Source organism: Balaenoptera acutorostrata, chromosome 6 (genome assembly GCF_949987535.1).
Source record: "Balaenoptera acutorostrata chromosome 6, mBalAcu1.1, whole genome shotgun sequence".
Taxonomy (NCBI): Eukaryota; Metazoa; Chordata; class Mammalia; order Artiodactyla; family Balaenopteridae; genus Balaenoptera; species Balaenoptera acutorostrata.
In genome coordinates, this window is record NC_080069.1 from 56,279,574 (window position 1) to 56,303,548 (window position 23,975).

The 23,975-nt window shown below is 39.2% G+C and overlaps 1 protein-coding gene across 5 annotated transcripts in view; it reads right to left on the reverse strand.

Moving 5' to 3' along the window:
- The window catches only part of DENND4C (DENN domain containing 4C), a 135,337-nt gene extending 113,714 nt beyond the window's left edge, over nt 1-21,623 (reverse strand). For 4 of the 5 annotated variants that reach the window (XM_057549344.1, XM_057549342.1, XM_057549343.1 and 1 more), the window contains exon 1: nt 21,221-21,623. The gene's annotated coding sequence lies outside the window, so the exon portion shown is untranslated. The remainder of the gene's footprint in view (nt 1-21,220) is intronic. The other variant, XM_057549341.1, reaches the window with a different exon arrangement.
- Nucleotides 21,624-23,975: the final 2,352 nt, after the last annotated feature.

Genomic DNA, 23,975 nt, shown 5'->3' on the forward strand with positions numbered 1-23,975 from the left:
TTGTGAGAACACCAGAATCACAACTAGCTGCTGGACAATCATCGACAGGAAGACACTGGAACTCACCAAAAAAGATACCCCACATCCAAAGCCAAAAGAGAAGCCACAATGAGACGGTAGGAGGGGCGCAATCACAGCAAAATCAAATCCCATAACTGATGGGTGGGTGACTCACAGACTGGAGAACACATACCACAGAAGTCCACCCACTGGAGTGAAGATTCTGAGTCCTACGTTAGGCTTCCCAACCTGGGGGTCCGGCAACGGGAGGAGGAATTCCTAGAGAATCAGACTTTGAAGCCTAGTGGGATTTGATTGCAGGACTTTAACAGGACTGGGGGAAACAGAAACTCCACTCTTGGAGGGCACACACAAAGTAGTGTGCACATCGGGACCCAGGGGAAGGAGCAGTGAAGCCAGGGGAGACTGAATCAGACCTACCTGCTAGCGTTAGAGGGTCTCCTGCAGAGGCGGGGGGTGACTGTGGCCCACCATGGGGACAAGGACACTGGCAGCAGAAGTTCTGGGAAGTACTCCTTGGCGTGAGCTCTCCCAGAGTTCACCATTAGCGCCACCAAAAAGCCCAGGTAGGCTCCAGTGTTGGGTTGCCTCAGGCCAAACAACCAACAGGGAGGGAACCCAGCCCCACCCATCAGCAGTCAAGCGGATTAAAGTTTTACTGAGCTCTGCCCACCAGAGCAACACCCAGCTCTACCCACCACCAGTCTCTCCCATCAGGAAACCTGCACAAGCCTCTTAGATAGCCTCATCCACCAGAGGGCAGACAGCAGAAGCAAGGAGAACTACAATCCTGGAGCCTGTGGAACAAAAACCACATTCACAGAAAGACAGACAAGATAAAAAGGCAGAGGGCTATGTACCAGATGAAGGAACAAGATAAAACCCCAGAAAAACAACTAAATGAAGTGGAGATAGGCAACCTTCCAGAAAAAGAATTCAGAATAATGATAGTGAAGATAATCCAAGACCTCGGAAAAACAATGGAGGCAAAGATCGAGAAGATGCAAGAAATGTTTAACAAAGACCTAGAAGAATTAAAGAACAAACAAACAGAGATGAACAATACAATAAATGAAATGAAAACTTCACTAGAAGGAATCAATAGCAGAATAACTGAGGCACAAGAACGGATAAGGGACCTGGAAGACAGAATGGTGGAATTCACTGCTGTGGAACAGAATAAAGAAAAAAGAATGAAAAGAAATAAACACAGCCTAAGAGACCTCTGGACAACATTGAACACAACAACATTCGCATTATAGGGGTCCCAGAAGGAGAAGAGAGAGAGAAAGGACCAGAGAAAATATTTGAAGAGATTATAGTCGAAAACTTCCCTAACATGGGAAAGGAAATAGCCACCCAAGTCCAGGAAGCGCAGCGAGTCCCATACAGGATAAACCTAAGGAGAAACATGCTGAGACACAAAGTAATCAAATTGGCAAAAATTAAAGACAAAGAAAAATTACTGAAAGCAGCAAGGGAAAAACAACAAATAACATACAAGGGAACTCCCATAAGGTCAACAGCTGATTTCTCAGCAGAAACTCTACAAGCCAGAAGGGAGTGGCATGATATACTTAAAGTGATGAAAGAGAAGAACCTACAACCAAGATTACTCTACCTGGCAAGGATCTCATTCAGTTTCAATGGAGAAATCAAAAGCTTTACAGACAAGCAAAAGCTAAGAGAATTCAGCACCACCAAACCAGCTCTACAACAAATGCTAAAGGAACTTCTCTAAGTGGGAAACACAAGAGAAGAAAAGAACCTACAAAAACAAACCCAAAACAATTAAGAAAATGGTCATAGGAACATACATATCGATAATTACCTTAAACGTGAATGGATTAAATGCTCCAACCAAAAGACACAGGTTTGCTGAATGGATACAAAAACAAGACCCATATATATGCTGTCTACAAGACACCCACTTCAGACCTAGGGACACATACAGACTGAAAGTGAGGGGATGGAAAAAGATATTCCATGCAAATGGAAATCAAAAGAAAGCTGGAGTAGCAATACTCATATCAGATAAAATAGACTTTAAAATAAAGAATGTTACAAGAGACAAGGAAACACACTACATAATGATCAAGGGATCAATCCAAGAAGAAGATATTACAATTATAAATATATATGCACCCATCATAGGAGCACCTCAATACATAAGGCAACTGCTAACAGCTGTAAAACAGGAAATGGACAGTAACACAGTAATAGTGGGGGACTTTAACACCTCACTTACACCAATGGACACATCATCCAAAATGAAAATAAATGAGGAAACAGAAGCTTTAAATGACACAATAGACCAGATAGATTTAATTGATATTTATAGGACATTCCATCCAAAAACAGCAGATTACACTTTCTTCTCAAGTACACACAGAACATTCTCCAGGATAGATCACATCTTGGGTCACAAATCAAGCCTCAGTAAATTTAAGAAAATTGAAACCATATCAAGCATCTTTTCTGACCACAATGCTATGAGATTAGAAATGAATTACAGGGGAAAAAAACGTAAAAAAGACAAACACATGGAGGCTAAACACTACATTACTAAATAACCAAGAGACCACTGAGGAAATCAAAAAATACCTACAGACAAATGACAATGAAAACACAACAATCCAAAACCTATGGGATGCAGCAAAAGCAATTCTAAGAGGTAAGTTTATAGCTATACAAGCCTACCTCAAGAAATAAGAAAAATCTCAAATAAATAATCTAACCTTACACCTAAAGAAACTAGAGAAAGAAGAACAAACAAAACCCAGAGTTAGCAGAAGGAAAGAAATCATAAAGATCAGAGCAGAAATAAATGAAATAGAAACAAAGAAAACAATAGCAAAGATCAATAAAACTAAAAGCTGGTTCTTTGAGAAGATAAACCGAATTGATAAACCATTAGCCACACTCATCAAGAAAAAGAAGAAGAGGACTCAAATCAATAAAATTAGAAATGAAAAAGGAGAAGTCACAACAGACACCGCAGAAATACAAAGCATCCTAAGAGACTACTACAAGCAACTGTATGCCAGTAAAATGGACAACCTGGAAGAAATGGACAAATTCTTAGAAAGGTATAACCTTCCAAGACTGAACCAGGAAGAAATAGAAAATATGAACAGACCAATCACAACTCATGAAATTGAAACTGTGATTAAAAATCTTCCAACAAACAAAGGTCCAGGACCAGATGGCTTCACAGGTGAATTCTATCAAACATTTAGAGAAGAACGTTATAACACCCATCCTTCTCAAACTCTTCCAAACAATTGTGGAGAAAGAAACACTCCCAAACTCATTCTATGAGTCCACCATCACCCTGATACCAAAACCAGACAAAGATACTACAAAAAAAGAAAATTACAGACCAATATCACTGATGAACATAGATGCAAAAATCCTCAACAAAATACTAGCAAACAGAATCCAACAACACATTAAAAGGATCATACACCATGAGATCAAGTGGGATTTATCCCAGGGATGCAAGGATACTTCAATATATGCAAATCAATCACTGTGATACACCATATTAACAAATGGAAGAATAAAAACCATATGATCATCTCAATAGATGCAGAAAAAGCTTTTGACAAAATTCAACACCCATTTATGATAAAAACTCTCCAGAAAGTGGGCATAGAGGGAACCTACCTCAACATAATAAAGGCCATATGTGACAAACCCACAGCAAACATCATTCTCAATGGTGAAAAACTGAAAGCATTTCCTCTAAGATCAGGAACGAGACAAGGATGTCCACTCTCACCACTATTATTCAACATAGTTCTGGAAGTCCTAGCCTTGGCAATCAGAGAAGAAAAAGAAATAAAAGGAATACAAATTGGAAAAGAAGAAGTAAAACTGTCACTATTTGCAGATGACATGATACTATACATAGAGAATCCTAAAAATGTCACCAGGAAACTACTAGAGCTAATCAATGAATCTGGTGAAGTTGCAGGATACAAAATTAATGCACAGAAATCTCTTGCATTCCTATACGCTAATGATGAAATATCTGAAAGAGAAATTAAGGAAACACTTCCATTTACCACTGCAACAAAAAGAATAAAATACCTAGGAATAAACCTACCTAGGGAGATAAAAGACCTGTATGCACAAAACTATAAGACACTGATGAAAGAAATTAAAGATGATACCAACAGATAGAGAGATATACCATGTTCTTGGATTGGAAGAATCAATATTGTGAAAATGACTATACTACCCAAAGCAATCTACAGATTCAATGTAATCCCTATCAAATTACCAATGGCATTTTTTACAGAACTAGAACAAAAAATCTTAAAATATGTATGGAGACACAAAAGACCCCGAATAGCCAAAGCAGTCTTGAGGGAAAAAAACGGAGCTGGAGGAATTAGACTCCCTGACTTCAGACTATACTACAAAGCTACAGTAATCAAGACAATATGGTACTGGCACAAAAACAGAAACATAGATCAATGGAACAAGATAGAAAGCCCAGAGGTAAACCCACACACCTATGGTCAACTAATCTATGACAAAGGAGGCAAGGTTATACAATGGAGAAAAGACAGTCTCTTCAATAAGTGGTGCCAGGAAAAGTGGACAGCTACATGTAAAAGAATGAAATTAGAACACTCCCTAACACCATACAAAAAAAATAAACTCAAAATGGATTAGAGACCTAAATGTAAGACCGGACACTATAAAACTCTTAGAGGAAAACATATGAAGAACACTCTTTGACATAAATCACAGCAAGATCTTTTTTGATCCACCTCCTAGAGTAATGGAAATAAAAACAAAAATAAACAAATGGGACGTAATGAAACTTCAAAGCTTCTGCACAGCAAAAGAAACCATAAACAAGATGAAAAGACAACCCTCAGAATGGGAGAAAACATTTGCAAACGAATCAATGGACAAAGGATTAATCTCCAACATATATAAACAGCTCATGCATCTCGATATTAAAAAGCAAACAACCCAATCCAAAAATGGGCAGAAGACCTAAACAGACATTTCTCCAAAGAAGATATACAGATGGCCAAGAAGCACATGAAAAGCTGCTCAACATCACTAATTAGAGAAATGCAAATCAAAACTACAATGAGGTATCATCTCACACCAGTTAGAATGGGCTTCATCAGAAAATCTACAAACAACAAACGCTGGAGAGGGTGTGGAGAAAAGGGAATCTTCTTGCTCTGTTGGTGGGAATGCAAACTGATACAGCCACTACGGAGAACAGTATGGAGGTTCCTTAAAAAACTAAAAATAGTATTACCATATGATCCAGCAATCCCACTACTGGGCACATACCCAGAGAAAACCACAATTCAAAAAGACACATGCACCCCAATGTTCATTGCAGCACTATTTACAATAACCAGGTTATGGAAGCAACCTAAATGCCCATCGACAGACGAATGGATACAGAAGATGTGGTACATATATACAATGGAATATTACTCAGCCATAAAAAGGAACGAAATTGGGTCATTTGTTGAGACGTGGATGGATCTAGAGACTGTCATACAGAGTGAAGTAAGTCAGAAAGAGAAAAACAAATAGCGTATATTAACGCATATATGTGGAACCTAGAAAAATGGTACAGATGAACCGGTTTTCAGAGCAGAAATTGAGACACAGATATAGAGAACAAACATATGGACACCAAGGGGGAAAAGCGGGGTGGGGGGGGCGTGGGGGTGGGGGTGTGATGAATTGGGCCATTGGAATTGACATGTATACACTGATGTGTATAAAACTGATGACTAATAAGAACCTGCTGTATAAAAATAAAAAATAAAAAACCTTAAGAAAACATAGTTGTCTCAAACAGTGATACCTATCCTGCTCCCATTAGCAGAACAAAGTTCACGATGGGGTCGTACTGAACTCTCTCTTTGGTAAACATAAGTGGTCAAGTGCCCTTTTCTTAGCTCAAATAAAGTGACTTTTCTTCAATGATAAAAAAAAAGATAGAAAAATAATACACACAAACCCAACCATACCAATAATTTCACTAAATTTAAGTAGTCTAACAAGACAAATGAATATATATGTCCATGGTACTTGAAAAGATGCTCAACATTGCTCACCTCAGGGAAATACAAATCAAAACCACAATGAGATATCACCTTACATTGGTCAGAATGGCTATTATCAAAAAGATAACAAATAACAAATGTTGGAGAGGGTGTGGAGAAAAGGCAACCCTGGCGCACTGTTGGTGGGAATGTAAATTGGTGCTGCCACTGTGGAAAACACTATGGAGGTTCCTCAAAAAACTAAAATACAACTACCATATGACCCAGCAATTCCACTGCTGGGCATATATTTGAAAAAAAAAAAAAAAGAAAACACAAATTCAAAAAGATACATGCACCCCAATATTCACAGCAGCATTATTTATGATAGCCAAAATATGGAAGCGACCTAAGTGCCCATCAACAGATGAACAGATAAAGGAGACATGTGGTGTGTGTGGCGGGGGCGGGGGGTACACACACAGTGGAATATTACGCAGCCATAAAAAAGAATGAAATTTTGCCATTTGCAGCAACGTGGATAGACCTGGAGGGCATTATGCTTAGTGAAACAAGTCCGACAGAGTAAGACAAATACTGTATGGCATTATATGTGAAATCTAAAAAATAAAATAAACTAGTGAATATAACAAAAAAGAAAGACTCACAGAGGTAGAGAACAAACTAGTGGTTACCACTGGGGAGAGGGAAGGGGGTAGGGGCAAGATTGGGGCTGGGGATCAAAAGGTACAAGCTACTATGTATAAAATAAATAAGCTACACGGATATACTGTACGGCACAGGGAACACGACCTGTATTTTGTAACTATAAATGGAGTATAACTTTTAAAAATTGTGAATCACTGCACTGTACACCTGAAACTTATATTGTACATCATCTATACCTCAATTTTAAAAAATACAAATAAACCTAAAAAAAAAACTGTCCATATAAAAACTTGGATACAATATTCATAGCAACACTACTCAAAATAGCCAAAATGTAGAAACAACCCAAATGTCCATCAACTCATGATGTGGAATTTCCATGCAATGGAGTATTATTCAGCCATAACAAGGAATGAAGTACTACTGATACATGCTGTGACATGGATGAATCTAGAAAGCATTATGCTAAGTGAAAGAAGCCAGACACAAAAGTCAAACATTGTACTATTCCATTTACAGTAAATATCCAGAATAGGCAAATCTACAGAGAAAGCAAGCAAACTAGTGGTTGTCAGGAGGGGGAAGGATGGGGGAAGGGGAATGGGGAGTGACTGATCAAAGGGAAAAAGATTTCCTTTCGGGTGATAAAAAACATTCTGGAACTAGACAGTGATGACAGTTGTGTAACATTGAGAACGTACTAAATGCCACTGAACTGTAGATTTTCAAGTTGTTAACATGGTGAATTTTATATTATGTGAGTTTTGCCACAATTTTTTTTTGAATTTATTTATTTATTTATTTATGGCTGTGTTGGGTCTTCGTTTCTGTGCGAGGGCTTTCTCTAGTTGTGGCAAGCGGGGGCCACTCTTCATCACGGTGCGTGGGCCTCTCACTATCGCGGCCTCTCTTGTTGGGGAGCACAGGCTCCAGACGCGCAGGCTCAGTAATTGTGGCTCACGGGCCCAGCTGCTCCGCGGCATGTGGGATCCTCCCAGACGAGGGCTCGAACCCGTGTCCCCTGCATTGGCAGGCGGATTCTCAACCACTGCACCACCAGGGAAGCCCCACAATTTTTTTAAAAAGGAATGAAATACTGATACATACAACATGAGTGAACCTCAAAAACATTATCCTAAATAAATGAAGCCAGTCACAAAAGATCACATACTATATGATTTCATTTAAATGAAATGTCCAGAATAGGCAAATCTATAGAAACAAAAAACAGATTAGTGGTTGCCTAGGGCTGGGGTGGGAGAGAGGGGGATTGGATAGTGACTATGAATGGACATAAGATTTCCCTCTGGCATGATGAAAATGCTCTAAATTAGATTATGCCAATGGCTGTAAAACTCTGTAAATATTCTAAGAACCACTGAATTGAACCCTTTAAGAGGGTGAATTTTATGGTGTATAAATTATATCTCAATTAAGCTGATTTTAAAAAGCAAATTGTCAAGTGGTCTAACCACTCCTAAATAAAGACAGAAACTATTAGACTGGGTTATAAAAAAGAAAGACTCGATTCTAAGCCACCTAAAGGAAACAAGTTTTAAATATAAAGACACAAATGCATTAAAAGTAAAAGAATGACTGACTTTTGACAAAGGAGCAAAGACAATTCAATGGAGAAAAGATAGCCTCAACAAGTAGTAGTGGGAAAATTAGATGCCCATATGCAAAAAAGAGACTGAGACCTTACACTTCCTACAAAAAATAATTCAAAATGAATCACAGACCTAAATATAAAATACAATACTATAAAACTTCTAGAAGAAAACACAGGAGAAAAATCTATATGTGATCTTGGGTTTGGCGATGAATTTTTAGATACAACACCAAAAGCACAATCCACGAAAAAAAACGGACAAAGTAGACTTTACTAAAAACTTCTGCTCTGTTAAAGACACTGTTAAGAGAATGAAAAGACCAGCCACAGAATGTGATAAAATATTTGCAAAAAACATATCTGATAAAGAGCTGGTATCCAAAATACACCAAAAACACACAGAACTAAACAGTAAGAAAACAGACAACCCAATTAAGAAATGGGCAAAAGATCTGAACATATACTTCACCAAAGAATATATACATATGGCTAACATGTATATGAAAAAATGCTCAACATCACTAGTCACTAGAGAAATGCAAACTGAAATAATGAGATGGCAATACAGACTTACTAGAATGGCTAAAAAATTTCTTAAACTGACAATACCAAATGCTGATGAAGATGTGGAACAGAACCTTTCGTTCACTGCTGATGGGAATGCAAAATGGAACAGCCACTTTGAAAGACAGTTTGACAGTTTCTTACAAAGCTAAACATAAGCTTACTGTATGATTCAGCAATCACACGCCTAGGTATTTACCCAACTGATTTGAAAATTTATGTCCATACAAAACCTACATACAATGTTTACAGCAGCTTTATTCATAATCACCAAAAACTGGAAGCAAAGAAAATGTCCTTCAATAGGTGAACGGATAAAACAAAGACAAAAACCTGATACATTCAGTGATAAATGAGCTATCAAGCCACAAAAAGACTTGGAGGAACCTTAAATGCATATTGCAAAGTGAAAGAAGGCAGTCTGAAAAGGCTAATATGATTCCTTTTACATGACATTCTAGAAAAGGCAAAAACTACAGAAACAGTAAAAAGAGATCAGTGGTTTCCAGGGTTTTGGGGTTTGGCAGAGACGGCTGAAGAACTGAAGTGTGGAAACTTTTACAGATATAAAACTATTCAATATGATAATGTAATGGTAGATACACGACATTACACATTTGTCAAAATTCACAACACAGAGAGTGAGCTTTAATGTATGCAAAATTACCAAAACCATTGAGGAGGTCATGGGATCCCCTGAAGGAATGTGGAGTAGGTCGAGAGAACATAACTACTACAAATGTTTGAAAACAACCTCACTGAAGGGGTTGGGGTGGAGGGGTGGCGAGATGCTGGCCAAAGTAACTTTAGAAATGAGTAGAGTCTTTAAAACTAAAAGCAACAGGAACTGCAAATAGGCACTCTAGCTGATAAAACTGTTTCACACAGGGGTATGAGTTAACAGTTCTGATACTGCTATACGTGTATACTGGAACTGAACAATTACATAAATGGATGACAGATGGTGGGAGCCAGGTTTCTCATTGTCGGAGCAGGTATTTACAGATAAGCAAGGGGAGGAGTATCCATGTAGTAATGGATTAAAGTTGGAGCTCACTATGAATTCATATTTAGTTTAATATAAATACAGATGGTGACATATAGGAAGAGTTATAGATATAGGTATACAATGGGTTACTATACACAAGTATATTTCCTTGCTCAATCAACTAAGAAAACATAGAAGCAACGACATCCAGTAGCAATCAGCACACCAAGCGTGTAGATCTTGCTTTCTAACACCATCCTCCAACAAGAGGAACCAAGGCTTCTTGAAGAAATGACTGATTATAGGACTGGGACAGGAAATACAGGTATCCTTTGCTTTTCAAAAGTTCACTATTTGCCACTTCACTTTTACAAAAGACCTACATAAGCACCTATTTTTGCTAATCTAAAAGAAATCTGAAAAAAAATTACACTTTTATGGAAAGAGGTGAAAAGCAAAAATAACATTCAGTGTTTGTTTTATTTTTTTTAACATCTTTATTGGAGTATAATTGCTTTACAATGGTGTGTTAGTTTCTGCTTTATAACAAAGTGAATCAGCTATACGTACACATATATCCCCATATATACAATGGAATATTACTCAGTCAGCATTTTTTTGCAGCAAGCAGTTATAAAGGCAGTGTGCACCCCAAGCAGAGAGAGGAGAATGCCACCACCAAGCTCCTTCCCCAGGAACTACACTCCGCATCTCAGCATCAAGCTGACGACATAGCTTTGAACTGTGTAAGCATCTGTGCTTCACCTTGATTTATTTTGTGCATCCGTTAACAAGATGTGTCCTAAAGGAACTGTTTCTTCACTTTACACCATTCTGGCTTAGGTTTCATAGGAACACTCTAGCACTTTCATATAGCAGGGGAAACCTTTATACAAAATGAGCCTGCACAGACATAGAAAACAAACTTATGGTTACCAAAGGGGAAAGGGGGGGTAGGGACAAATTAGGAGTTTGGGATTAACATATACACACTACTATATATAAAATAGATAACCAACAAGGACCTACCATATAGCACAGGGAACTACACTTAATATTTTTAATAACCTATAAGGGAAAAGAATCTGAAATATATATATATATATATATGTGTATATATATATATATACACACACACACACACACACACACACACACACACATACAATCACTTTGCTGTACACCGGAAACTAACACAACATTGTAAATCAACTATACTTCAATTTTTAAAAATCGAGAAAAAAATTTTAAAAACAAAGTGAAAAAAACAATAAAAACAAAAAAACCCAATATGAGCCTGGAGCATTTTTTTAGTGCCAGAATTAACAAACATGCAAACAAACAAGAACAACAACAAGCCCACATTTATGGGTGTATGTCAAAGGAGCATAGGAGCCAACTAAAAGAGCTCCCAATAGCCAAGGCTGGAACAATTTGAACAAATAAAGTAGTACTGGATTATAACCCAAAGCGTAAAATAAATATCTGTAAGTCCATGCTGATATAAATTAATGATATGAATAAATTAATAAATGAAGGAAAAGAGACAACTCTCCCATGCAAAGGAATTCTAAATAACTTAAGCGGATACTCTGTCCTCAAGGAGTGTGTAATCCCCTACTCCTTAAGTGTGGGATAAGCTTAGTGACTTCTTTCCAAAGAGTACAGAATGGGAAGGGGGAGGAGAGTAACTTTATGGTGAAGAACATGATAAACACTACCTCAGCCAGGTAATCATAACCAACATCAAAATCACAAGTCATGTTGACAGTATGTACCCCTGAGATGATGTAACGAAAATGGCACTTTATCTCTGCAATCTTCCTCACAATCTAACCTTAAAAAAAAAAATCGGAAGAATTCCAATAAAGGGAAATCCTGCAAAATGCCTGACCAGTTCTCCTCAAAAGTGTCACGGTGATCAAGGACAAGGGTAATCTAAGAAACTGTTACACCCAAAAGTAGTCTATGGAGACACGACAACTAAATGTAACAAAGTGGTATCTGGATGGGATCCTGGAACAGAAAAAGGACATTAGCTAAAAACTAAGGAAATCTGAATAAACTACAGACTTTAGTTAATAATAACGTATCAATACTGGTTCATTAGTTGTAACAAACATACCGTACTAATATAAGATGTTAAGAACCTAGGTCTGGGGTATAGAGAACTCTCTGTACTATATTCTCAATTTTTCTGTAAATCTAAAATTGTTCTAAAAAATAAAGTATTTTTGAAAAGGTACAAGGATGCAAAAATATATGTTATGTACATTTTAATCATAAGAAAGCTAGAGTGGCCATATTAATAACAGGTAGACTTCAGAGCAGGGATAACGAGAAACATTTCATAATAACAATAAAAGTTAAATCATCAAGACATAATCCTAAACGTGTACACATCTAACAAGAGAGCATTATATATGCAAAAACTGACAAGTTAAAGGAGAAATAAACAGATCCATAATTAAAGAGAATTCAACACTCCTCATTCAGTAATTCATAAAACAGGTATGCAGAAAATCAGTAAGGATACATAAAATTTGAAAAACACTATCAACTAACTTGACATAATTAGTATTGATAGAACACTCCATCCAACAACAGCAAAAATCCACAATCTCTTCAACTACACACAGAACATTCACCAAGATAAACCATATGCTGGCCCATAAAACAAGCCTGGATAAATTTACAGTAAGTCGCCTATACATACAAACTTTCAGGTTTCGAACTTTCAAAGACACGAACGTGTGTTTACATGTCCAATCACGTAAATTATTTCAAGTGTCTGGCGTGCATTGTCATGTGCCTGCATCCTCTACAAGTGGTTGTGCTTTTGTGTACTTTACTGTACAGTACTGTTGCTCTGCAACATGAGGAGCTTACTAATGAAGACCTGATGGAATTGGAGGCCCAGAGAAAGGACGAAGAGAGACAAGAGGAAGAAAAAGTAACTGAAGAACTGAAGAGACTGACGATACAGGAAATGGCAAGGGGATTTTCTTTATTTGAGGAGGCACTGTTAGTTTTTGAGGCACAGGACTCAAACATAGAATGCTACATGAAGGTTGCAGCAGCTGTTCAGAATGCAGTCCAGTGCTACCGTGTCATCTATGACAGAAAAAAAGAGCTACTACCCAGACATCACTGGAATGTTTTCTCAAGAGGGTAGATAGAACTGAATCCAGCAAGGAACCAGAACCTGTGCCATCAACGTCAGGCATGAATGAAATTGCAGCCTGCCCTCTGTCCCCTATTGCTGACAATCCTTCAGCTCTACCATCTCCCACCTCCTCTCCCTCCTCCAGTCAGTAACTCTTCTTGCCTATTCACTTGAGGCCAGCCCCTGTAAGCCAGCTGTTGTACTGTACTACTGTACTTTTCAAGGTACTGTACTGTAAGATTAAAAATGTTTTCTTTATTTATTGTGTTTGTTTTTTATGTATTATTTGTGTGAAAAGCATTATAAGCCGATTACAGTATATAGTACTATATAGCTGATTGTGTTAGTTGGGTGCCTAGGCTAACTTTGTTTGACTTACAAACTGGACTTATGAACATGCTCTTGGAACAGAACTCATTTGTATGTAGGGGACTTACTATAAAAGACTATTAAACATACTTAACATGGAATTAAATTTGGAATAAGAGAAAGACATCTTATAAAATTTCCCCGATATTTCAAAACTAAACAACACTCTTCTAAATAATCCATTAATCAAAAAAGAAACTGTAAGAGAAATTAGAAAATATTTTGAACTAAATGAAAATAACAGAAATCAATTTGTGAGATGCAGCTAAAGCAATGTTTAGAAGAGAATTCTTCTAAATTTTATTACTTTTTACTTATATTAGAAAAGAGGAAAGCTTTTCAATCAGTAATCTAAGTGTCCACCTTGAGATGTTAGAAAAAGAAAAGCAAATTAAACCAAGAGTAAGTAGAGGAAAAAATTAAAAGAAGAGAAATCAGTAAAATTGAAAATGGACAAGCAACAGAAATCCATGCCTCTAAATCAAGAAAAAAACAGGAGGCAGAAATTACCAATGAGTAATGAAAGAAAGTACATCATTACAAATCCTTTAGACATTTAAAAAATAACAAGGAAATATTATAAACACTTCCATTCCATTTTCAACGTAGACCAAATGGACATTTTTTTTAAGATACAAATTTCCAAAACTGACATAAGAAGAAACAGAAAATCCAAACAGTCCTATATATATGAATTGCCAATAACCAAAAGTAGGAAGAGGCAAGGAAGGACTCTTTCCTGAGCCTTCAGAGGGGGCACCTTGATTTTAGACTTATAGTTTCCAGAACTGTGAGAGAATAAATTTGCTAATTAAACCACATGGTTTGTGGTTATTTGTTATGGCTACCCTAGAGAAACTACTACACATGTTAATATTTTGGATGTAGTAGAATAAAAAATGTATTAAAGGTATGAAATTTAATGACAGTTTTTGTTACTTATTAGTGTGGAGCTACTAGAAAACTTAAAATTACACATGTGGCTTACATTATTTCTAGTGAAGAGCACTAATCTAGCTAGTGCAATATGGCAAGAAAAAACTAAAGGAATACTGATTGGAAATGAAGAAGCAAAACTGGCTTTCTCTGTAGACATGACGATTATGTATTAAGAAAATCCTAAAGAATCCACATAAAAGCTACCAGAACTGAAAAGTGAATGCAGTAAGATAAAATACAAGGTCAACTTTGTATTGCATTTTTATTTACTATCAAGAAACAAATTTGAAAAAGAAAATTTAAAATACAGTATCACTGACAATAGCTAGCATCAAAAAACATGAAATACTTGGGGGATCAATTGAACAAAATATGAGCAATACCTATAAAATGAAAATTACAAAACACTGCAAAAAAAAACCCTAAAGATATTTAAATAAAGAAGAGATATGCCATGTTAAAGTATCAGAAGACTCATTATTATTGAGATGCCAATTCTCCCCATCAGGCTTTTTGTAGAAACTGACACTCTTATTCTACAATTTATAAGAAAATGCTAAGGATATAAAATAACCAAAACAATTCTGATAAAAAGACAATGGTAAAGGACAAACACTACCTGATTGCAAGGCTTGCTATAAAGAAACAGTAATGAAGACAATACAGTATTGGTATAAAGACAGACATTTAGACCAACGGAACAGAGAGAGACCAGAAACCAACCCGCGGTTAATAAACAAACAAACAAACAAACAAACAAACAAATAAAAAGGAATCAGATCTCACATAACCTCCAAACCAGTAAGGGGGACTAATATGAAGAAAGGAAGAGACAGAGGGAGGGAAGGAAGGGAGGGAAGAAAAATTAAACTCTACAGAATAAAATAACAGGGTGCTATGATAATACCTGATCTCGCTAACTAGACAGTGTGATCAGGAAAGACCTCTCAGAAAAGTAACAGGTAAACGGAAGAGTACATGTAAAGGCTCTAAGGGAAGGAATCTAAAAGTAGGCCAGTGTGACAGGTGCACGGTAGGCAAGGAGAAGATAAGACTACAGAGATAGGGCTTTTCAACCAGAGGAAAATGTCTGTATAGTTCTCTATTCTATCCACTTTTTTCCATCCCTACCACTGCTGTTCTCAATTCTCATCTAGATGCCTACAAGACCTTCTAGCTGATGAACCTGCAGCCTCACTCAAGCTGCTCTCCCAAATCCATCCTTCACAACTGAGCCAAAGATATTTAACTGCTTAAAATTATTAAATGGCTCCCTGTTCCCTACAATGTATAGTCTTAATTTCCCTTCTGACTTTTAAGATCCTTCATGACACAGCCCCTACTTACTCCTCCAGCTTACGCCCCACTTCCCTCCAAAACTACCTGTGGCCCCACACTAAGTTACTTGCATCTTAATAAAACCCACCACGTGCTTTCATTACTTTGTGCCTTTTCACATCTTTTGAGTTTTAAATCAAATGTCTCCTCTGTAAACCACCTCTAATACACACCAAACGCACTTAGGTATTTCTCTCTGCTCCTATAGCATCATTTGCTCTATTCTAGATTTGTCATGATGTGGTAGTTATGATGCTTACCTACAAGACTATGATGCTTATCCTACTAGACTTTAATATACAGACTGTATGTTATTCATCTTTTTATCCCTAGCAGATAGCACAGTACCTATTTAACAAAGGCTTTTTTCCATAATTAAAAAAGAGAGACTCCTGCCTATGCCCCGTGACGGGAGGGGCCGCGATAGAGAAAGGCCCGCGCACCGCGATGAAGAGCGGTCCCCGCACCGCGATGAAGAGTGGCCCCCGCTTGCCGCAACTGGAGAAAGCCCTCGCACGAACCGAAGACCCAACACAGCCAAAAAATAAATAAATAAATAAATAAATAAATAAGAAAATCCTTTAAAAAAAAAAAAAAAGAGAGACTCCTAACATTTATGCTTTTAGGATCTAAGCATCCCTAAAGTAAGCATACACAATGACAAACTAGATTCAAGGAATCCTTTAAAATATTTCAAAGATTTTAAAAATCCTATAAAATGACTCTTCCATAAGTCAAATAATTATAAATCTAGATTTGTAAATATTAAATTTGGTTGAAATGAGGTCCTCTTAGAAATATTTATGCCCCACAATATTACCATAAGAATTAAAAATTTTAGGGACTTCCCTGGTGGTCCAGTCGTTAAGACTCCGCTTCCAATGCAGGGGCTGCGGGTTCAATCCCTGGTCAGGGAACTAAGATAGGTCGTGGCAAAAAAAAAAAAAAAATATATATATATATATATATATATATAAGAATATTATGATATTGAAAAATAAAATTAATAGAATTATTACAGAAACTTGTAGCAAGTAACAGAAAATTATAAATTTATATTTTAATCCCTATTCAATGAATTCAAGTCACAAATGCACATCTACAGCTTTCACCTTGCTTTCAGCTCTCAATCAAATACCATATTATAGGAGCCCTCATGATCCACTGCAAAGGAAGTAGTTCAAAGAATGTTTACATTTTCAAAAGTTTAATTTGGCTTGAACTATCATACTAGCAAAAAGATTTCATTATAGCATTAAGATTGAAAAAGTGGAATTACTAAAATATTAAAAGACAGAATAGAGAACAAACGTATGGACACCAAGGGGGGAAAGTGAGGGGGGGGGTGTGGGATGAATTGCGAGATTGGGATTGACATGTATACACTAATATGTATAAAATAGATAACTAATAAGAACCTGCTGTATAAAAAATAAATAAAATTCAAAAAAAATAAAACAATAATGGTTAAATAAACTGTGACAGTACAACTTTGGACTACTACAAAACGATAAAATATAGCAATATGTAGCACAATATTATGTTTAAAAAGACAATTATATGGGGCTTCCTTGGTGGCGCAGTGGTTGAGAATCTGCCTGCCGATGCAGGGGACACGGGTTCGAGCCTTGGTCTGGGAAGATCCCACATGCCGCGGAGCAACTAGGCCCGTGAGCCACAACCACTGAGCCTGCGCGTCTGGAGCCTGTGCTCCACAACAAGAGAGGCCACGATAGTGACAGGCCCGCGCACCGTGATGAAGAGTGGCCCCCGCTTGCCGCAACTGGAGAAAGCCCTTGCACAGAAGCGAAGACCCAACACAGCCAAAAATAAATAAATAAATAAATAATAATTTAAAAAAACAACTCACATTATTTAAAAAAAAGACAATTATATGAACATTAGCCACAGAATTATACACAAGTATAGACAGGATTAGTATAGTATTATACTAATATACTATAGAAGACTTCCCTGGTGGCACAGTGGTTAAGAATCCGCCTGCCAATGCAGGGGATACGGGTTCGAGCCCTGGTCTGGGAAGATCCCACATGCCGCCGAGCAACTAAGTCCGTGCGCCACAACTACTGAGCCTGCGCTCCAGAGCCCGCGAGCCGCAACTACTGAGCCCACGTGCCACAACTACTGAAGCCCGCACGCCTAGAGCCCATGCTCTGCAACAAGAGAAGCCACCGCAAGAAGCTCACACACCACAACAAAGGGAAGCCCCCGCTAGCTGCAACTAGAGACAGCCCACGCACAGCAACGAAGACCCAAAGCAGCCAAAAAAATAATAAAAATAATAAAGAAAACCTTACTTAAAAAAAAATATATATATATATATTATAGAAGTATAACAGAACTAGACTACAGAAAATTGTAAATGTAAGCGGGGAGAATTAATTTTTTTCTTTTGAATTTCTCTTAATCATGTTATATTCTTTTCCAATAAAAAGTTAGTTTTCAAATACCACATGAAGAGAATTATATTACATTTACTTACTTATATGTATTATGTACTGACATAAATTTAAACAAAATTTTTAAGTTTAAAAACTACCTAATTTTTTCCCACAAAATACTGTTTTAAATTTCAAATAATAAAGTTATCTGATTTTGGAATTTCCTACAATCTGATGCTAAAGACCTACCCTTTTACACCAGCTATACTATGTAAACTCATTCCCCACGTTTTAACACTTTTAGAGGAATCTCCAGTTCCAACAAGGCATCCCATCACTGCAAGTCTGTCAAACTGACAATCTTAAAGAGGAGGTACAACTTGTGGTACCAGCACAGAAAAGATAAAATTTTAATTCATATACTATGAAAGCTTATTTGCCCTTACTATCTAAGTTTCAGCAGATACATTATATTGGAAATACAAATTAAATTCCATTTGCAAATCAAAAAGACCAAATGAGGGCTTCCCTGGTGGCACAGTGGTTAAAAATCCGCCTGCCAATGCAGGGGACACGGGTTCAAGCCCTGGTCCGGGAAGATCCCACATGCCACGGAGCAGCTAAGTCCATGCGCCACAACTACTGAGCCTGTGCTCTAGAGCCCGTGAACCACAACTACTGAGCCCACGTGCCACAACTACTGAAACCCGTGCGCCTAGAGCCCGTGCTCCTCAAGAAGAGAAACCACCGTAATAAGAAGCCCACACACTGCAACGAAGAGTAGCCCCCATTCGCCGCAACTAGAGAAAGCCCACACGCAGCAACAGAGACCCAACGCAGCCAAAAATAAATGAATAAATAAATAAATTGAAAAAAAAAAAAAAAAGACCAAATGAAACAACCTGCCTCTGACTCAGCAGCTTTTTTACTTTACAACCTGTACTTAAGTTGCAAGGATAAGACTGAAACCTAACTTTCAAACTGAGAAGCAAAACCAGTGCAAAATCAATATTTGTCTTGGCAGGAAACTCCAATGAAAATATGAGATGTTTTGGTCTCGAGATATAGAAGAGCAAAGGTTCCTCCTTGGGTTATTATTTATCATGCAAAATCCCTTGTCTATAGCTACAAATTAGCTTTTATTGCAGATACTTAACATGTTTCTTTATAGGCAGTGCCTCAGCCAAATAACCTTCCAAATCTGGCACCATGAATTGTTACAGCTTACACACCACTGCAGTTCCTTGTAATTTAAAACATTTGCCTTTTAAGAACAGTCTCCACACACCAACTCTACTGCCAATTTCTCCAGCTGAAAGCTCGAGTTTATACTACAAAATACTATATTTACTCTCAACAACAGAATGCGCTCATTTACAAATTACACAAGAGTAAATGACTCCAATACACAACTTCAAAATTTCTAACATCATACCTCCTCCATTATCCAAATTAGCAAGTCTAAACAGTAGTACACTAAGTGAGGTACTATGACCAAAGTCAACTGCCATATCATCAGTTCAGTAAAATCAGTACAAAAGATAGACCCCTAATCCCAATCAACTATTTAGCAAAATGGCCACAGGAGATACCAATATCATCAGTTCAGTAAAATCAGTAATACAAAAGATAGACCCCTAATCCCAATCAACTATTTAGCAAAATGGCCACAGGATATACCAATGAGGGGAAAGTGTGGATTGAGTTTGCCATTACTAGAAAAACGAGTCAAAGCAAGTCTGTATGAGAGGCAGATTAACCTCATGAATACAAATCTAAGTTTATTTCTGAGTTCCAGTCTCACACCAAGAAGGCAGTTTATCAAATTTTTAACAGTAATACAAAGAACAGGGCAAAAAATAAAATAGATAAGTTTTTTTTTTTTTATGGTAACGTTGATAAAGAACAGGTATCCTTCAATGCTCAGAGATGAAGTTTTCCTTTTACAACCAGTTTTTCTCTTATCACGTGTACACAGAAAATCCGACAGTTCTCTGCATTTCAGATAGCTTAATACACACGATCACCTCAAATCAAATATTTATTGAAAACTTACCTCCTTAGCACTAACATTCTCTCTTTACTAATCCTTCACCTTCTAAACTGAGACCGGAAGGGAAAACCTACTCCTACGGTAAATTAGCGTCTAGGGAGAACATCTTAACACGAGTTTGCACACAATTAAGCAGGTTCAGTAAATCAATTACCCAGACTACAATGCTTGACAATTTCTCTGAAGCAAAAACACACAGACAGCTTAGGGTTCATTACTGGAGATGACTCTTTCCCTCGCATTTGCACAAGTAACTTCGGTAACCGCCCTAAATTTTCCCGTGTGAAACAAACAGGTAATAGGAAGGAAGGGGGGGTACAATTTAAAAAGTGGGTCATTTCGTATTTATTCTAATGAGGTACGATCTTCGAGAAGGAAAAGGTCTGTGAAGCAGAAAAAAAAAAGGAGGGGGGAACAGATGACAGCATCCTCAATGCAGAAAAGTTACAGCTCTTTACTGGAGTCAGCAGTAGGGGCTCATTAGTTGGTTTTTTGGTTTAGTCACTCGGAGTTGAATGAAACCTGCCTTCCTAAAAGTCATCGCCAACAAAGAAGCCCTGAGGATCCGCCACGGCAAGGCGGAGGAGGAAATGTCCTCAATTCACCTGCGACACCTGCCCAGGTCCCCAGTTCTCTCCCCGCCCTGGCCCCCAACCCCCTCGGGTACCCCGGTCCCCGCCCCTTGCCACCCGCCCCCCCCCCCCACCCAGGCGGCAGTCTCCTCGGCGGTCGCGAAGGCCCAGACCCCTCGCGCTTCCTTCCACCGTAGTGGCTCTCCGCAGCCGGGGCGGCGGCACGGGGAGGCCCTTCCCGGAGCGGCCTCTCCCCCATCACACCCCGCAGGCTCCGGGGACTCCCCGCCCCCGGAAACCGCAGAAAAACTAGGCCGAGAATGCCAGCCCAGGCCATTCCACGCCTCCTCGGCGACCCCTGCACGCCGGCCCTCGGAACTCAGCCCTCCGAGCTGCTACCTGCCCAGCGCCCACCCGGCCCGGGAGCGCGGGGCTGGCTGACGGGCGGCGCAGGGTCCCTCCGCGAAAGGCCCTCCGCCGCAGACTCACCTGCCGCCCGCTCCTCCTTCAGCGCCACCCGGGCACAGCCCCTTCCTGGGGCATGAAAGCGCCGGCTTCGGGCCTGGGCGCCCTCGGCAGGGCAGGGCGGGGGACTTGCTCTGGCGGCCGCCGCCGCCACTGCCGCCACCACCGCCCGCTCTGCGCCTGCGCCGCCTCCCGGGCTGGGTCTCGAGGGGCGCCGCTTGCAACGAGGGGTAACAGCCGGGAGCGCGAGCTCGCGCCGGAGCCTCTGCTCACCGGAGGCCGGTAGTGCGGACGGCGGGTTGCCTAGGAGCTGCGTGCTGCACTGCTGCCCCGACAGCTGACGGCCATGTTTCTGTTCCCTTTTTCTTTTTTTCCTCCCTCTCCTTCCGCCCCTTTCCACAGAACAGCACTTTCCTTCCCCCCTCCCGCTCCCTTTCCTACTGCGGGGGCGGTGGAAAAAGGCGTGGGGGAGGGGTGGGGAAGGGAGGACGCGGGGGCGGGGCAGCGCTCGAGCCCCGCCCCCGGGGAGGGCCGAGGCCGCACGGCCACTGCTCCCCTCCCCCCCGCACCCCGCCGCGACACCCTCAGGGCGCGGGGGTGCCAGTGCCGACAGCCCGTGAGCCCCGCCTCCGCGTCCGCGCGGCGGGTCCCGAGCAGAAACAGAGCCAGGGAGAAAGGGCTCAAGGCACTACTTTGCACCCCTTCCTGCGGCGCTCAGACTCGCCTGTGGTGTGGCTTTATTGCCTTGGCCTCAAGCAGGTGGCGGCTGATCTTTTCCGGTTTTTCAAAGGCGAGGAAAGGGACTCCGAGTCCCTCAAAGTCACTGAGGACAGTGCTGAGAGAGATGCAGGTCTCTGGATGAGAAGTTTCCTTCCCAGGATGGGAGTTGGAATTCCCACGTATGACAGGGGGCCTCCCAGGCAGTCGAGAGACCCGCCGACTGGGGCTTCCCTAAGTCCTTCCTGGCTGCAGCGGCCCTTGAGAGTCCTTGACCGCACTCGGTGTCGTTACCTCGGCAGAGATTTGGGGATGGGAACTCGGAACTTGGAAATCGCTCGTTTAAATAATCAGTCCTCTCAGGCCTCCTAAGTAAATGTAGCCTCCTTATCTACACGGCTGCATGCATGGTCCGTTCCCTTAATGCAAACTTCATGAGATATTATTAACTACGTTTTGAAATAATTATATATATGTAATTATATATACATGGAAAAATAACAGCTAGTTATTCAGGAAGAAGCAAATGGTTTGAAACAAATTAGGAGAACTTTTTTACCTCCTGGCAAAAAAAAAACTGGCGAGTGACTTCACAGATGCCATGGCAGGTCAGAATTAGAATTGGCAAGATTTGTGCATTTCTAATGAGTATTCACATACATAATGATCATTTGCCTGAGAATTACTCTCTCCTTATTAAATCTGTATTTTTGCTGAAAAGTAAGAGATTAAGCCTCGGTCATGAGGGTCCTGTTGTCAATTTACTTCCAAAGTTTATTGCATATATGTATAGTTTAAATTTTGTAGCCAATAGCAGAACCTATTTCCCTGACCACGTTAGCAGTAAGAATTGATTCAGTAGAAATACACAGCAATAAAAATGTCTTATTTAATAATAGTTTGGAGTCATTCTGAGCCTAGTGGAAACCAGTCTTTGACAGTGACCATCTGGACAGAAGTTTAGGAAGGAACTAATACTTCAGAATTCAGCTTGTGGACTTCTTGTCCTTCCTTTCTCAAGGGCAAATTAATTAATAGTTTAAAATCATTTACAAGATTTTGTAATGGGTACATTTTATTAACACTCATAGATCAAGGGTTTTTCCCCTCTTTTCACAGTTTTTTGCACCCACAGAAATGAAAAATGGAAGAAACCAGTATATCTCTTCCATTTGATTGACAAGTTTTTCTCAATTTGCAATGTAGGATTTAAGGATGTCTTTAATTTTTTTTTCCACTATTTTAATTGTCCTATAGATTTACCATACATTTCCATTGCCATATTCTACCCAAAATTTCATAGAATGAACTTGTATGTTTGGGGTCTAATTTTTTGTCTAAGGTAGCTATTAAGTCTGAAAGTCCTTGAGTCAGCAGCAGCCTTTTCAACTGCACTCTTATGGACCCAGGGCTAAAATAAGTTCATCTTAATTTTTAACACATAAATATTTACTGTCTAAAAAGTGGGAAGGGAGCTGGAGAGCCCAACATAGCATAACATATAGCATAATTGTTTTCGTGATGGTATCACAGTTTCCATTGAGTCTGTATAGATACAAGAATGCTTAGAAGAATCAGCCCACTGAAGAGGGGCATACAGACGTCAGATTGGACATGGTCAATTTCTGCAGACTTCTGCAGATCAGCAGTGCAAAAGAGTTGAATGGAAATGTTGAAATTTTTCTTAAAATAAGCAAGATGCTGCAGCAGCCACGTTATTTTCATCTTCCTAGTTGTTGTCTTCAAAAACTCCTAAACACTGCTTTTCATAGAAATATTCAAAGACCTTTATACTACTATGCTTTTTTTGTTATGCTCACTAGTTTTATTTTTTAGATTCCACATATAAGTGATAACATATAGCATTTGTTATCACTATCTATTAAGTCAGATTTCTCTATCTGACTTAATTCACTAAGCATAATACCCTCTACGTCCATCCACGTTCCTGCAAATGGCAAATTTTCATTCTTTTTTATGGCTGAGTAGTATTCCACTGTGTGTGTGTGTGTGTGTGTGTGTGTGTGTGTGTGTGTGTGCATGTGTGTGTGTGTATCATGTC